This window comes from Triticum aestivum, chromosome 7B (assembly GCF_018294505.1).
Source record: "Triticum aestivum cultivar Chinese Spring chromosome 7B, IWGSC CS RefSeq v2.1, whole genome shotgun sequence".
Taxonomy (NCBI): domain Eukaryota; kingdom Viridiplantae; phylum Streptophyta; class Magnoliopsida; order Poales; family Poaceae; genus Triticum; species Triticum aestivum.
In genome coordinates, this window is record NC_057813.1 from 225,104,876 (window position 1) to 225,115,206 (window position 10,331).

A 10,331-nucleotide genomic window follows, 5' to 3' on the forward strand; every position below is an offset into this window, starting at 1 on the left:
CCTGACTTCAGCTCCACGTCTCTTGGATCACGTTCGTTCCAAAAATCATGCTCCCGAAGTTTCATTCCGTTTGGACTCCGTTTGATATTCATTTTCTTCGAAACACTGAAATAGGCAAGAAAACAACAATCTAGGTTGGGCCTCCGGTTAATAGGTTAGTCCCAAAAATAATATAAAAGTGTTTAGTAAAGCCCATAAACATTCGAAACAGATAATATAATAGCATGAATGCTTCATAAATTATAGATACGTTGGAGACGTATCAGTCATCACCATTCCTTCCCACATTCAGGTTACGGAAATAAGATTAAGAGTTTTCATGGTCTCTGTTATTCCCCTATCAGAGATCAACGAAGGAGGGAGGCAACTTCTGTCATGGTAGTACCTACTCAACCCACCATCCCAATAATAGTAATATCCTTCTCGTCCATAAAGGAAAATATTGTGTGGCCGACTTCACATAACATCGGGAATAATATTAACATAAACATACAAAGATAGCTACGTATCTTATCGACGTTCAACTCATACACATACTAGGGTTGCTCCATATCCCATAAACTTTCGGCTTACTCAGAAAAGGAGACAAAACAAGCATCATCAAAGTGGTCAGGACAATAATAGATGAAGGATTAGTGTAACAAACATATAAATACACACTAGGCTTTGGTATTACAGAGAAATGAATGGGGTGTTGGTGATGAACACGTGGACGATAATGATGAAGGTTGATGCGGGAGTATCCTTGATATGGCTGATGGCGTGGTTGTGCCCTTCTTCCCATTCTCTCTCCGGAAGTTGCTTCATATAGTAAGCTGCTTCGTATAGTATCAAAGTTGCTTACGAAAAAAACTCGTCAAAGCATACTCATATGGGGTCAAATGCAAAGAGCTCATCGCGAGGGTTTCAATGATGAGATGGATTGTAAATTTTGTTCCTAGTTGAATAGTCACATCGTTTTAAATTGTTTCATAAATAAAATAATTGTCAAAACAACAGTGGTACAAATGCAATGCATGTTGAGGTTGTGTTGAGTTGGATTACATTTGGACTTGATATTGTACTAGCATGGGTAGGATATGGTTAGTTGCAGTGTTGGACATGTTGTACGCTTGGCCTGGGAGGGGATAGGTAGCACGCAAGGGCGGGGCACGCATCCCTTTTTTTTCTTTTGGCTTTCGATTTTCAATCTTTCATATCTTTTGAATCATAAGTACAAAGTCAGTCTCATTTGCATATTTGTGTTTGTGGTGACGAGAGATTTTAAATGAGAAATATGTTTACGAGTTTTTAAAACTTCATTAAGTTTTAACTTCTGAAACTTGGTATGAGGGGCCGACAAAATCACAAGGTCCGGTACCTACGACTGACAAGATCGTAAGTTTCAGAAACTAAAACTTAAACTTGTCGTGCCTCGTGCGGGATCCAATGACTTTGTGGAACACGAGGCAATAAGGCGCCCGACACGGTTGGGCAGGTGCGTGCCTTCACACCTGCGTGCCCCTGCGAGTTTCCACCCTTGGCCTCCTATATAATGAGGGGGCACCCCAAGTTATAAACCCATGACGACTAGATAGCGAACAAACACACAAGTGGAGTTGGTGTCGTGTGTCAGCTCCTGGACGATCGGTGTTGCGGTATCTCGGGAAGGAGACACGTAGTCATTGCCCCGGGGAGTAGGCAAATTCGGTTAACCTCGTTAACAAATCTTGGTGTCGTCATCATGTTGCGATTGTTTGTTTGTTCATAAATCAACCACATGCCTCAGATTATTCTAACAATGTATGTGAATTCATGTGGGGAGGATTGATTATGATGTTTTACTCTTTTCACATGTGCAGAAAGTATGAGATCAATTTGACTTTTTTCCGCTTTTAGGTATGTGCTCAAGACATCCAAAAAAGTACAACTACATTTTTGAGAATTTAGAAATATTATAATATATAGAGGCTTGCTAAACATGTTTGGCAAAGTTTTAGTTGTTTTAAAGTATTGTCCCATTGAGGAGCTAAAAATGGGAAAACATCAATTCTACATGGATACAATAGTTACATCCCAGTGTAGTTTGTAAGAAACACTTGTTTGTCACACGATGTCGAGGACTCCGTAATACCCAATGAGTACCGGCAAAGAAACCAAAGTTCCAAATATAACCCTGCGTGTTGGGAAATTCATCAGTCCTTGACAATAACACAAGAATTAAAACACGTGATAACTAGTTATGTCATAACACTAGTGAGAGGAGGTGCTTACGCTGTGCTAAGTACATCGGCGTGGAGGCCATACTCCTTTGCGAAGACGAAGGAGGCAATTGATTGCGGTAGTGCTGCCTGCATGCGAAGAGCAAAATGTTCATTTTCAATTTTTCTCTCGTACCTTTCGCACCTGTTTTCGATCGATTGTTTGGAATATAGTGGAAGTGACTTTTTTATTTGAAAAAACAAGGGGTCTTCCCCCCGGTTCCAGTTTGACTAAGCTGAGTGTGCTAAAGAACCAGACGCCTATATTACTCTTCTAACTCAAGCCTATCTATATTTCCTGTCTAACGAAAGCACGCATGAAAAGAGCAGCTTCATTGATATAGTTCGTTTACATTTTTTATTCAGCGGACGGATATGTAAAGCAAAAAGCAATCTCATGCAGTTCTGACCGAGAAGCGACACTTCCTGAAATTGATCAGTAAAGTCAATGAGCATTTGTGGCACTAAAAAGCTCATCATCTGACGACGAACACAAAAAAGACAAGCTCCACTTCTCCAGTATTCCTATTCCCTCCGTCCTCCGCATATTAGTTTTGGTCAAAGTCAAACTTTATAGACTTTGACAAAATTTATAGACAAATATATTAAAATGTACAATAACATATCAATACCATTAGATTCACTATTGAACTTACTTTCGCATTATACAGATTTGTTATCGTAAATATTTATATTATTTTTATAAACTTGATCAAAATTTATGAAGTTTGACTCCAGTCAACTCTGATATGCAAAGTATTTCTTTCCTAGACGACTAGACGAGCTGTACTTAGCAGCAACCCTGTAGTGGCGAGTACAGTACGTGCGATCCAGTCATGGATGGGACGAGGAGAGCGTGACGTGAACACTACTAGTATTAATTTTTCTCCTATGGGTCGCGCGCAGCTAGGCGAGAAGAGTGATTATAGTAGTACGTGTTTACACAAACGAACCAGTATGATGGCGAAGCGTAGCACGTCGCCGCGGAGGCCGAACGCCGCGGCTCCGGCGAGCGCCGCGAGTGGGCCCGCAACGAAGCGCAGCACCATCCCCAGCGCCGCCAGGCCCCCGCCGCACGCCACGATTCTCTCTTGCTGCGCCATGAACAACCCTGCATGCATGCATGCAATGCATGAGCACTGCTTCAACAAACAATCTGTTTGTTGCACACGTAGGTCTGTGCTGACATAGTTAGTTACATATACTACGCGTACGTAGGTACGACTCGCGCATGCACTGTGTAAGTTCATTACATACGTACGTACCCATGCTGAACATGGACATCCCGGTGCCGGTCCTGGACATGACCTGCAGCGAGCCCGTCACGATGCCCGGCATGCCGATGCGCCACCTGCATGCATGTGCACGCACGTAAAACACTCGTCACCTTTCCGGACGTTCGATGGCACACGTATACGCCACGCATGTACGGCGGTTCGATAGGTACGAAGGGCGGCGGAGTCCGCACGTACCTGTAGGCGATGCACGCCCAGGCGACGCCGAGGACGCTGGCGTACACATTGGGGTTCCTCGCCAGCTTCATCCCCACGGTGCTCGCCATCGGCCACAGCCGGATCCTCCTTCCACCGGTGGGTGGCGCCGCTTCCACGTCCAGGTCCACCTCGACGTCGCTGTGCGACACCGGCTCGATGCGCCGCGCTTGGTCGTCGTCGCTGCTGGTGGATCCGTCGTCGTGGGCCGTTGCGGTACTCAAAGAAGAGCGCCGCCGCCGACGACCCAGGCTTTCCGCAGCTCGAAGGCGAGCAGAAGGAGCGGGAACCACAGGATGGCCTGCACGACGGCGATCTGCACGATCAGGTCCTGCGCCCACTTGCCGTACATGGCGTCCAGCAGCGGCACGCCGACGACGAGCGTGTTGTTGTACGCGCCCAGGGAGAACCCCGTGATGGACCACGAGTAGGCGCCGGCCTTGGCCTTGGCGCAGCGCGCCCAGACGGCCGCGGCGAGCACGGCGAGAAGTTTGGCGACGGCGTCGGCGGCGATGACGCGGTAATTCATGGCGTAGGGGTCGGCGCGGACCACGAAGTCGAAGGTGAAGAAGGGCATGGAGAAGCAGACCACCAGCGTGTTGATGGCGCCGCACTGCTCCGCCGTGAAGAACCGCCACCATCGAACGGACCCGTACCCGAGCCCTAGCGCGAAGTAAAGCGGCGCCATCGCCTCCACCACCTTGTAGATGTCGCCCAACGCTATCATCTTATTTGATGGAGTAGTATGACTGTGTCTGTGTGAGTACCTCTGGCTCTCTGAACGAGTTGGGATGTGTTCTTGCTATGCTGCCATTTCTGCGGCTATAAATATAGCCGGAGAATATGGAATCGGAGAGAACAAGCACTGGAGATCAATCGGTGGAATCTGTGGCGAATTAGTTCCCATGAGCCATGAATAAATTCGGATTGTCTTGTCAGCATGGCTAAGCTCCAGGGCAGCGGTCCTTATGGGTCTTTAGAGGCATGTGCATGAAGATTTCCAATTGTCATTGACAATGTCAAACCGGGCTTTGGTATGACAATGGCCATAATGTCTCGTTTTGACTGCGGTAGTGGCCATTTCATGGTCTAGGGACTTTTATGTAATTTTTTATTACGTTTGAGGTGTTTTATACTTCTAATGAACTTTTATAGTAGACCCGAATTTTTATTGAAAAATGCATTTCTGAAAAGACAAGGGACTCATTACTTTGAGTAGAATCCACTTTTTAGCCTCCTAAGAGTGTGAGTGACAATTTTTTATCCAATTTAGAAGAAAAATGTCCTTCAAAGTACATCATTTAAGAAAATTCCTCCGATTGTTAAACCTTTAAATTTACGAGTTCCCTTCAACTTGTCCCATGAGCCAACATCCACATTGAAGGTGCATTTCTTCTGGCTTCGTTTTGACAAGGGAGGTTTTCGAGCCCCAAGGGGGTTGGGGAATGAAGAGGATTCCATGATCCCCTCCCCTTCACTAAATTTCCTGACCCCCTCTAATCCCTTCCCCTTCCAAATTCCACGCATTTGGTTAAACTCGCCCAATCTCCGTGTCTCGTCCGATCTCCGCATTGTCAATTCCATGAGTAGGTCCTTGAGACTTCAGTTTCGCGTGGAATGAGGGGGATACCTGGGGATCGAGGGGTTTGGGCCGGTCCAAACCATGCACACCAAATGGCCTTGTGGAGATTTTTGAGGATTACAGGCCATGGGTTAATCCCCTGCAGACCCTTCCAACCCCTTTCCAGCAAACGAGGCCTCTAGGTGTTGTTGAAGTGGCAAACCACATGGGCAACCTGGTTAAGCCAGGCTGACTCCATGGCTAGGGCATCAATCATTGCCTCTGCTTCTCAACGCTAGAGTTTGGGACTATTAGGTTGTTCTAGAGTAAGTGTATGTATACTGGTAAGATGAATTCTTCCCCACCTACTCACTAGGTTGTGCCTTGCGTATGCTCCCCTAATTAGGGTTGTCTGTCTTATTAACCCCCCCCCCCCAAAACCGATGTTGGCTGATGCACAACGCAAAACCCAATCGCCCACCTTGTTGTCTATCGTTACTCCCAAACTTCTATGCGATGGAAGGACGATGACGGATAGTCGTGTCTCAAGTTGGGGGAGCCAACATGGCTTAACCAGGTCCCTCCACACGGTTTGTTATGCCAACAATGCCCTGGTGGAATCTACATGTAATCTAGGGGTTGACTTTGTGTGCCAAGTCGGATACACTGGACTCAGGTGACAACATCCATACAATGAAGCATGATTACTTAGAAGTTATGTTATTAGCACTGGGACCACCACCACCAGTGCTAATAACATAACTTTCGAGTAATCATGATTCATTAGGCGGTGGTCCCGATGCTAATAACATAACTTCCGAGTAATCATGCTTCATTGTATGGATGTTGTCTGCCTTCACCATGACATTATCACCTTCGGCCATCCCTCTAAACCTCCTTACAGTGAATCTTTCGTCGGCGACACCCCGCATCCTCACTGTAACCGATCAACATCCCGCTTTTACTTCATCGGCGATGCCGAGTTGCGTTGTCCCGGTCGTGGCGTGGTCCTAACTTGTGTTGGGGGATGTAGTAATTTCAAAAAAATTCCTACGCACACGCAAGATCATGGTGATGCATAGCAGCGAGAGGGGGAGTGTATCTTCATACCCTTGAAGATTGCTAAGCGGAAGCTTTTATCAACGCGGTTGATGTAGTCGTACGTCTTCACGATCCGACCGATCCAAGTACTGAACGCACGGCACCTCCGAGTTCTGCACACGTTCAGCTCGATGACGTCCTCGCCTTCTCGATCCAGCAAGACGGGCGAAGTAGTAGATGAGTTCCGGCAGCATGATGGCGTGGTGACGGTGTTGGTGAAGAACAATCTCTGCAAGGCTTTGCCTAAGAACTACGAAACTATGACGGAGGATAAACTAGAGGGGACAGGGTTGCCGGCACACGACTTGGTGTTACTTGATGTGTCTTTGGTGCTAGCCCTGCCCCTCTATTTATATGTTGAGCCTTGGGGTCGAAACTTGGAGTAAAAGCCTCCACAAAGTCGGTTTTGCCCGAAAGGCAAAAGTCCTACACACACTCCAGGGCTAGACGCTAGGGTTCCCGGCGTCTACCCCCTAGACGCCAGGGTTCCTGGCGTCTAGCCTCTGGTCTCCGCAAAACTTCCTTTTGCACTTTCCAAAAGCCTCGTGGGCTTTCCCCTTTGGCCCAAATAACGTGTTCTTGTACCCAAACATTTCGGGAAATATCCGGAACCCCTTCCGGTGAATTCCGGAACCCTTCCGGAGATCAAACACTATTATCCCATATATCAAACTTTATCTCCAGACCATTCCGGAGTTCCTCGTCATGTCCATGATCTCATCCGGGACTCCGATCAACATTCGGTCACCAACATACATAACTCATATAATACTATATCGTCAACGAAACGTTAAGCATGCGGACCCTACGGGTTCGAGAACTATGTAGACATGACCGAGACACGTCTCTGGTCAATAACCAATAGCAGGACCTGGATGCCCATATTGGCTCCCACATATTCTACGAAGATTTTTATCGGTCAAACCGCATAACAACATACGTTATTCCCTTTGTCATCGGTATGTTATTTGCCCGAGATTCGATCATCGGTATCTCAATACCTAGTTCAATCTCGTTATCGGCAAGTCTCTTTACTCATTCCATAATACATCATCCCACAACTAACTCATTAGTTGCAATGCTTGCAAGGCTTTAAGTGATGTGCATTACCGAGTGGGCCCAGAGATGCCTCTCCGACAATCGGAGTGACAAATCCTAATCTCGAAATACGCCAACCCAACAAGTACCTTCGGAGACACCTGTAGAGCACCTTTATAATCACCCAGTTACGTTGTGACGTTATGGTAGCACACAAAGTGTTCCTCCGGTAAACGGGAGTTGCATAATCTCATAGTCATAGGAACATGTATAAGTCATGAAGAAAGCAATAACAACAAACTAAACGATCAAGTGCTAAGCTAACGGAATGGGTCAAGTCAATCACATCATTCTTCTAATGATGTGATCCCATTAATCAAATGACAACACATGTCTATGGTTAGGAAACTTAACCATCTTTGATTCACGAGCTAGTCAAGCAGAGGCATACTAGTGACACTCTGTCTGTCTATGTATTCACACATGTATTATGTTTCCGGTTAATACAATTCTAGCATGAATAATAAACATTTATCATGATATAAGGAAATAAATAATAACTTTATTATTGCCTCTAGGGCATATTTCCTTCAGTCTCCCACTTGCACTAGAGTCAATAATCTAGTTCTCATCGCCATGTGATTTAACACCAATATTCACATCTGTATGTGATTAATACCCATAGTTCACATCGTCATGTGATCAACACCCAAAGGGTTTACTAGAGTCAATAATCTAGTTCACATCGCCATGTGATTTAACACCAATGTTCACATCGCTATGGGTATGTGATTAATACCCATAGTTCACATCGTCATGTGATCAACACCCAAAGAGTACTAAGGTATGATCATGTTTTGCTTGTGAGAGAAGTTTAGTCAACGGGTCTGTCACATTCAGAGCCGTATGTATTTTGCAAATATTCTATGTCTACAATGCTCTGCACGGAGCTACTCTAGCTAATTGCTCCCACTTTCAATATGTATCCACATTAAGACTTAGAGTCATCTGGATCAGTGCCAAAACTTGTATCGACGTAACCCTTTACGACGAACCTTTTGTCACCTCCATAATCGAGAAACATATCCTTATTCCACTAAGGATAATTTTGACCAATGTCCAATGATCTACTCCTAGATCACTATTGTACTCCCTTGCCAAACCAGGGCAGAGTATACAATAGGTCTGGTCCATAGCATGACATACTTTTATAGAACCTATGACTGATGCATAGGGAATGACTTTCATTCTCTTTCTATTTTCTGGCGTGGTCGGGATTTGAGTCTTACTCAATTTCATACCTTTGCAACACAGCAAGAACTCTTTCTTTGACTGTTCCATTTTGAACTACTTCAAAATCTTGTCAAGGTATGTACTCATTGAAAATCTTATCAAGCGTCTTGATCTATCTCAATAGATCTTGATGCTCAATATGTAAGTAGCTTTACTGAGGTCTTTCTTTTCAAGAACTCCTTCCAAAACTTCTTTATACTTTCTAGAAAAATTCTACATCATTTCTGATCAACAATATGTCACTCACATATACTTATCAGAAAGGCTGTAGTGCTCCCACTCACTTTATTGTAAATACAGGCTTCACCGCAAGTCCGTATAAAACTATATGCTTTGATCAACTTATCAAAGCGTATATTCCAACTTTGAGATGCTTGCACCAGTCCATAGATGGATCGCTGGAGCTTGCACATTTTGTTAGTACCTTTAGGATTGACAAAACCTTCTGATTGCATCATATACAACTCTTCTTTAAGAAAACCATTAAGGAATGCAGTTTTGACATCCATTTGCCAGATTTCATAAAATGTGGCAATTGCTAACATGATTCGGACAGACTTAAGCATCGCTATAGTTGAGAAAATCTCATTGTAGTCAACACCTTGAACTTGTCGAAAACCTTTTTGCGACAAGTCGAGCTTTGTAGATAGTAACACTACTATCAACGTCCGTCTTCCTCTTGAAGATCCATTTATTTTCTATGGCTTGCCGATCATCGGGCAAGTCCACCAAAGTCCACACTTTGTCTTCATACATGGATCCTATCTCAGATTTCATGGCCTCCAGCCAATTCGCGGAATCTGGGCTCATCATCGCTTCCTCATAGTTCATAGGTTTATCATGGTCTTGTAACATGAATTCCAGAACAGGATTACTGTACCACTCTAGTGCGGATCATACTATGGAAGACCTACAAGGTTCTGTAGTAACTTGATCTAAAGTTTCATGATCATCATCATTAGCTTCCTCACTAATTGGTGTAGAAATCACTGGAACTAATTTCTATGATGAACTACTTTCCAATTCAGGAGAAGGTACAATTATCTTATCAAGCTCTACTTTCCTCCCACTCACTTCTTTCGAGAGAAACTCCTTTTCTAGAAAGGATCCATTTAGCAACGAATATCTTGCCTTCGGATCTGTGATAGAAGGTGTACCCAACAGTTTCCTTTGGGTATTCTATGAAGACGCACTTCTCCGATTTGGGTTCGAGCTTATCTGGTTGAAACTTTTTCACATAAGCATCGCAGTCCCAAACTTTAAGAAACGACAACTTTGGTTTCTTGCCAAACCACCGTTCATAAGGCGTCGTCTCAATCGGATTTTGATGGTGCCCTATTTAAAGTGAATGCAACTGTCTCTAATGCATAACCGCAAAACGATAGTGGTAAATCGGTAAGATACATCATAGATCGCACCATATCCAATAAAGTGCGGTTATGACGTTCGGACACACCATTACGCTGTGGTGTTCCATGTGGCGTGAGCTGTGAAACTATTCCACATTGTTTTATATGAAGGCCAAACTCATAACTCAAATATTCTCCTCCACGATCAGATCGTAGAAACTTTATTTTCTTGTTACGATGATTCTCCACTTCACTATGA

The 10,331-nt window shown here is 44.6% G+C and overlaps 1 pseudogene; it reads right to left on the reverse strand.

Moving 5' to 3' along the window:
* Nucleotides 1-2,085: 2,085 nt before the first annotated feature.
* LOC123163201 (probable auxin efflux carrier component 5c) lies at nt 2,086-4,486 on the reverse strand (annotated as a pseudogene).
* Between the last annotated feature and the right edge of the window lie 5,845 nt (nt 4,487-10,331).